The sequence below is a fragment of the Lactuca serriola genome, chromosome 6 (genome assembly GCF_051521515.1).
Source record: "Lactuca serriola cultivar US96UC23 chromosome 6, Lser_US96UC23_V15, whole genome shotgun sequence".
Classification (NCBI taxonomy): Eukaryota; Viridiplantae; Streptophyta; class Magnoliopsida; order Asterales; family Asteraceae; genus Lactuca; species Lactuca serriola.
Genome location: NC_136413.1, coordinates 128,456,694 through 128,464,649, shown reverse-complemented (window position 1 = coordinate 128,464,649; position 7,956 = coordinate 128,456,694). Strand labels below are relative to the sequence as shown.

The following is a 7,956-nucleotide window of genomic DNA, read 5'->3' as shown; positions in this document are numbered from 1 at the left end:
AATAAAATACTTATTTATACGTATAAGGTTTAATTTACTCATTTTCCACTTTTTTTAACGTCAACAAAGATATGTATTAAAAAATGAAAAGCTAATGGGAAACTACCAAAGATACAAAAAGATTCGAATTACAAAACAGAGAGTTATTCAATGAGAAAAGGAATTATAACATTCCATATACTCCAAAATCTTCAAACTCCCCCAAATGTAATACCGGCAATTGTTAGCAAGATATAGTTGTAAATGTCGCTTTTTGCCAGCTTACTGCCAACATTTTTTATATATAATTGTTCAAACCTTAAAAAAAGCGTGTTGCACTAAAAGAAGAATGATGTTCTAAACTTTTTATCTTTTGAAAAGTTATCCAAATTGCCTTCATATACTTTAATTACTTTAATGCAAGAAAAAAAAACTACAACAATTAAACAAGAGTATATTCATCGACTGTACCAAATAATTGAATGTCTCGATGTTGACCATATATGAGAAGTGATGATTATGTTCGAGTTGGTAAGACAATTTATGTATTTCTAATTAAATGATGATTTGCATTTCGAGTATTTTAATAGCATTATATCTTATTATGGATCGTGCATTTTTTTTATAAGATCGCATTTGCTTAATTAGTTTTAATATATGTTATGATATAATGAAAAATCGTTAATTATGTATGTTAAACTACAAATATCATTTCTCTGGTTTATAAGATTTTATTACATTTGTTAAAAATCATTTAAATTCTTACTACTAAATATTCTAGAATAATATCTAAATCAAGTTGTGTGTTCAGTAGAACTAATTGGTCGTTGGTAGCGGCAGGGCCGACCCTGAGATTTTAGAAACCCTGTGCGATTTAACGAAAAATAGGCCCTAAAATTTGAAATATCTCAAAATTTAAGCAAAAAAAATATACATTTTAATTTTTTATTGCAAATACATAAAATTAAAATTTCATTCAAAATAATACACAAAAAAGAAATTGGTTTCTAACTTGAAAATTGTCATCCTCCTAATATTTGTTGAAATAAATTTCTCAATAACATCTTCATATGTAACTTTGTCCAACATGTTAAGCTCAATCGTTATCAAAGCCGATCCATTAAGTCATTCTTGAGTCATTGTAGATCGTAAATAGGACTTCAAAATCTTCAATTTTAAAAAACTTCGTTCTGCAGATGCAACAGTAACAGGAATAGTCAACATAATTCTATAAACAATAAATGTAATAGGAAAACAATCAACACGTTTTAAAAAGTTTAAAATATCAATTGTTGTCATTTTTTCTTTGGGAAAGAGATGTAGAAGTAATTTTTAACTCAACATACAAATCATTTCCATCAATATCCGATTGCTCATCTTTCTTGAGTGAAGTTTCAAGAGACTTACAACAAGATTTTAGGGTTATATCATCTAATGAATGTAGATTTTCTGAATTAAACAAAAAACCAAATATTTTATCATATTGTTGATATTGTTCAAACCTTGTAGTTAAAGAAGTAATTGTTTGATCAACAATATAAATAAAATATTTAACCCTAAATTTCTCTTGCGCGGATTGTAAAACACTACAAGAAGTATGAGATGAAATATCATCAAAATGTTTTTTTTAGGTTCACGTTTTTTAGAAAATATTCCATTTCCAAGGCATATCTTTTGCAGTTTCTAAAGCATTTAAAAAACCATTTTCTCTATATTCTTTAAAAAACGAAATCAACCCCTTTATTTTTTTCATAGCAACATCAATAAGCATATCTTTTGATTGCAATTGTTTGCTAACTAAATTAACAGTATTTAACATTTCATACCAAATTACTGAAGCCAATATAAACTCAAAGGTACCAAGTTCATTTTTTGCTAAATATTTAGCTTCACTTGTTATTTTTGGGTTATCATTTTTGGCTACTTGAAGTAAAGCCTTTCGTATGTCAAAAATTTGAAATCTTATAGCTTTAACACTATCAACATGACTCTCCCACCGAGTGGTTGACAAAGATTTAGGAGTTAGCCATTTCACATTATCTTTTAAAATTTTTCATCTCTTAGTGAAATTTGCAAAAATTGTATAGATACGTTGTATTGTTCCAAAAAAAACTTTTAGCTTTACCACAATTATTAGCCATATCACACAAAGTTAAGTTCAAACTATGACAACCACAAGGAGTATAAAAAGCTCTAGAATTTATATCTAAAAGCTTTTTTTTTTGCACTCCTTAATGTTTTCTTTTCAAATTTGATCCATTATCATAACCTTGTCCACGCACATTATTATTGTCAAGATCAAACAAATTCAATTCATTGTGTAAAACATCAAAAAGTCCTTGGCCGGTTGTATCATTTACATCTAAAAACCCTAAAAAGGATTCTTCAATGCAAACAACATTTGACGAAACATCCACATATCTTAAAATTATAGTCATTTGCTCTTGGTGACTTATATCGGGACTACAATCAAGTATTATAGAAAAATATTTTGCATTTTTTATCTTTCTAATAATCATAGATTTTATTTCCGAAGAAAGCAAAATTATTAATTCATTTTGTATCCTATGTCTAAGATAATGTTTATGTCACACCCCAAAACCAAGAACGGCGGAAACGTTCTGGGGCGGAGGACGTCATGTATAATATCACAACAATGTAAAGTAGTAAACAAGCAACAACATCATCCATTGCATTAATAATATAATTGTTATACAAATGTGTTCTGTCAAATTTTGATAAACACTAAAGCATAAATCAAAATGAAAGATGAGTCTTGAACAAGCTCCATCTTCCTTTCTCCTTGCATCGGTACCTGTCTATGATGACCTGAGGATACAAGTAATTTTGAAAGCGAGTATCAGCTTTGAAGCTGGTGAGATCATAAGTATTTAGTGTCTTAATTTGTATGTAAGAATTTGTATATGAACTGTAAGTATGAAGATGTTTGTAAAACAACTGTAAACGTTTGAAAAACCCTAGAAATCCCTACGATTCCTATTAGTAACAAAAGGAGTCTTCTACCAAGACTTAACTGTTCTCAATGTAGTCTTCTATCAAGACTTAACTATTCTGAATGTAGTCTTCTATCAAAACCTAACTGTTCTGGATGTAGTCTTCTACCAAGACCTAACTGCTCTGAATGTAGTCTTCTACCAAGACCTAACTGTTCTGACTGTAGTCTTCTACCAAGACCTAACTGTTCTGAATGTAGTCTTCTACCAAGACCTAACTGCATTAGTATTACCCTTTGGAACAAGGACAACTAACAATGTTAACTGAAGACATTCGTAGATGTACATTTACCTCTGTTGCTAACAGCTGGGTATAGGAATAGTTAGTCCCCAAAAGTATACCTGGAATGGTATCAACCGTTGACATCCGTGGATGTGCTTTTACCTCTGTAGCTAACAGAGATTCTAGGAATGGTCAATCCCGCAACGTATCCTTTGGTATTAGGATATTAAATCCAATCTATCTCGTCGATTATGTGATTGAATCACAAGGTAAAGATAAGAATGAGGATTTTATAACAGAGTCTATACATATAATATGTAATAGAACTCATCCTATAATATCTATGTAAAAGTACTCATATAAGTGTGATCATGTAATTGTACTTATGTACGTCTAATCATGTAATAGTATAGTAGTGTACTGAAATGTTCTACGTGTGCTAGCTGTAATGTTCTCTCTATCTAGCGAGTATAGTAATGTAATGTAATGTTATAGCTGTCATGTACGTGCTCTCTACCTAGCAAGTCTAGTAATGTACAATAATGATCTAGAAAGTATTGACTCATTAATGAACTGACTCATTGTATGATATTGCGTTCTAGTAATAGTTCTAGTATCTTCCTAAACTACCCATATGGTAGTTTACTAGTAATCTAACTGATACGTTTGGACGTGGATGTATACCCTTGCTACCCAAGGGCATGGGATGAACTGGAAGGGCCTTTATGACTATATATGTACACATGATATATAACTAATATTTAAACGACTTTCGGACGAGTACCCGATATCCCACCAGACCACATCTCAAGCGCGAAAAGGAAATAGGGTGGATAGCCTTCCTAAGTCTTTTAAACATTTCTTATATAACCATACATATAGAGGCATGCAATTTATAATATAAAAGCATAGATAAGATTTGTAAAACCTTTAAACATAAATATTTTCTAAGAAAAGATCGACTTGATGTCGATCTATAAAATGGTTTTGAAGGCATGGGTTTGATACAACAGTTTAGTATAAAGAACATTTGTTTGAAAACACAATTGTAAATAAGTTTGAAATGTAATATACAGAGTAAAAATATACAGTGTAATAAGGAGTTTAAAACATATAAAATGTTTATAAAAATCATTTGAAGGAAACTGTTTGGAAAAACGGCTAATGCGTAGCCAAATCATTTGAATGTTGTATATTAATCACATGTGATTGATGTAATAACTAGCATAATTCTAATTATTAATCACATGTGATTGATATAATAACTAGCATGATTCTACTTGTATCCCCCCCATAAAACATTTAAAAATAGTTTAAAACATTAGTTAAGGGGTATGAACTCACCTGCAGTAAGTGATTGGAATTGAACGGACTGTTATCGTAAGGAAGGATCGGACAAGTGCTTGGTGTCAAGTAAAGACTTTATACACACACAATGATCCTAATTACATATGAAGACATATGTATATAAATAATTAGTGATTAAAACACTAATTATACAAGTATAAACATTTAAACGCTAGGAAAACACTTTTGGTCAAGTGCTAGGAGGCTAATGGGTTGCAACAAAGGAGTGCAATGCCTCTAATGGAAGTTTATGGTCAAATGACCATATGTCTTGGAGTTTACGGCCCAGGGGAGTAAACTCATAGCCGTAAACTCTCAACCAAGTCCCTAAATGAAGTCTAACAATTATACAACTCATGTGGTGAATTGTTTCAAGGCTTAAACAAGTGTTTGGGCTTCCTAATAACTCCTTTGAGGAGTTTACGGCCCTGGGACCATATTCCCTTGGAGTTTACGACCGTAAACTCCCTTGGGAGGGTGTTTATGATGCTTTCAAGTCCCATACTCACATAGGTTATGTTCTAGGCAATTGTTCAAGGCTTTAAGAGGAATTATGGCACCATTTGGCACCATATATTGGAGTTCACGGCCCTAACATATCTTGGGCCGTAAACTCCCTTTTCTTGGTGTTTTAGTGGTGTTTGCTAGCCCCAAACACACTAGGGTACTTGTCCTAATTTGTCTCTTGGCTTAAGGAAGGTTTTAAGGGCATTTTGGCACTTAAACATGGAGTTCATGGCCCAAGAACCTCCTTGGCCGTGAACTCTCTTTTACCTTTGAATCTTAATTGTTTTGGTGTCCTAAATATGTAATGAAGGCTTCTAGTTTGAGTTCTAATGCTTTGAGGGTCATTGGAACCCTTTGGGACCTTAAAATGGAGTTTACTCCCCAAGTGTTCTTGGGCAGTAAACTCCCAAATCATGGGGTTTTAATCCGATTTTGATGTTTTCTAGTCATATACACACTAGCATACAAGTCTAAGGTAGTTACAAATCATGGGGAAAGGACTAAGTAGCATTTAAGCCACATATTGGAGTTTACTCCCCAAGAACGTTCTTGGGCGGTAAACTCCCGAGTCTCACAGATTTGATATGTAATTGGTGTTTCTAAACACAATCTAAGCTATATAACATAACTAGATCGAAGTACTCACAATTTGGGATAAAAACCCGAAGCTCCGTGAGAGAGAATTTTGACTTTTCTCTAAATGGAATCCAACAAATGAACCAATTTGGTTCAGAATTCTATTTATAGTCCGGAGATATTTTTGGCAGAAAATATTTTTATTCCTGGAACGAACTCTAATGTCCTAGAGTCTTGGAATAACAGTGTTGCACAAAACCCTAGTGCATCCACTCTCCTAATATCTCCTTAAGTGTAAAATCCTGAAAACTGTCAAACTTATACTCGAAGTCTGAATTTTCACTGTAACTGCTCTACTTCTATTGGTTTGATATGGTTTGTTCAGAATGGAAATTTCGGGTTGTCACAGTTTATGAATACCAATTTCATTTGTAATACGTTGTATATGCTCATACGAAACCATGTCAAATTCAGCCAACATTTCAAATAAGCCTAAGAAATTTCCATTGTTATCTTCATACATTTTCTCATTAGTACCACGAAAAGCAAGATTATGTTTAGCAAGAAATTTCACAATAGAGATAATTCTCAACAAAACTTGTCTACAATGAACTTTTTTTCTAATTGTTTTTGAGCCGTATTATCAATAGTTTTATTTTTTTGTAATTTTAAACGCAAATCATACCAAGTATTTATATTTTTAACATGTTCCATACTAGTTTCATGCTCTTTAATTCTAGTGTTAAGATGTATCCAATCTCTAAAAGCCTCATTTGCTAATTGACCCTTTCCATGCCCTTTTCGAAAAATTTTACAACAAAAACAAAAAATTTATCAATGTTTTTTAGAATAAACAAGCCAATCTCTATCATATTTTTCCCCATTTGGTAAAGTTTTAGTGTAATATGTTGCAGAAAATCTTCTTAAATACTTATCTTTAGGACCTTTTATAATGGATAAATATCTTTTAGAACCTTTGAATGCCAATATATTTATCATATTAGAATCAAGAACATCCCAATTTTTTGGATCAAATATATCAAAAGTGTGAAAATTAACATTATCATCAACATCAACATTAAGATTATCATTAACATCAACATTATCATTAGCATTATCATTAACATCAACATCAACATAATCATTATCATCAAGATTATCTTCATTAACGGTTTGTGTTTCATTTTCCAAGAAGTTTTGTGTTTTTTTTGTTAAAAACTTATCCATAAAACCTGCTTGAGCTTTATTATCTTCTTCAATTTTTTGTTTCTTTTACGTTTTTCATATCCAGATGCATATTTTTTTAATCATGGAGGCATTGTAAATTATAGAAAAGAAAGAAACGACCTTATTTGGGAATTGAGATTTGTAGATTTCTTCTTGGTTCTAGATTTTTCACACTTCAAATCACCAACAGAAGATATCAAAACTGTAAATAAAAATCAGAATCCAAATAAGAAATCAAATAGCATATCAGAAAAGAAAAATTAAAAAAATCATATTAGATAATAATTAAAGAACAAAGGTATCATTATCAAGAAAAAAAAGACAATCATATTCATATGATATCATAAATCCGAAAATTACCTTATGATTTTGACACTTCGAATCAGAAAACAATGTTATGCTAAAAAATAATCAAAAAACCTGCAATCTGAGATCAAAATGTAGTTCTTAGTCCTTACAAATACTAAGTTATTAGAAACAGAAAATCAGAATTTATGATTTTTCAGAAACGAAAAAGTAGAAAAAATCAAAAATTTGAAAGGGGAATTTATCTCAATTCATTATTCCTTGACCCTTGTTGCTTCTTATTTATAGAAACCGATATTGATGGTTCTGAATTTCGGAATTTGATAAGAAAAAGAAAATTGATCAAAAATTATTCAATTAGAAAATAAGAAACCATGAAAAACAAAACTAAAGTTTAAAGTTACATTTGATTTCAAAACCTCAAGGCTCAAGCATGTAAGAATTTGAAGCTTCTGATTTTGAAATTTGATGATTCTTAATTCGAAATTTGAAGCTTGATAGTTTTGAACTTTTGAGACTTAATGAAGAAGAAGAGGATTAGAAGAAATAGAAGTAAGAATAGAGTGAAATCGTTGACTGTTATCATTGAAGAAGAAGAAGAAGAAACAAAATTAAGAATTGAAATCGTGTCTTTAATATTGGAATAGAAACGATTGAATAGATATTACCGTTCCTCCTGCTCCTGCAATGATGTTTCCTATTACCCATGTCTGCGTTAATCGTTATCAATAAAGAAGATTAGAGGAAACCGAAGCGTTTTTCTGTTTCCCGAAAATT

The 7,956-nt window shown here is 31.0% G+C and overlaps 1 pseudogene; it reads right to left on the bottom strand.

Moving 5' to 3' along the window:
* Positions 1 to 1,104: 1,104 nt before the first annotated feature.
* LOC145060148 (uncharacterized) lies at positions 1,105 to 6,873 on the bottom strand (annotated as a pseudogene).
* Positions 6,874 to 7,956: the final 1,083 nt, after the last annotated feature.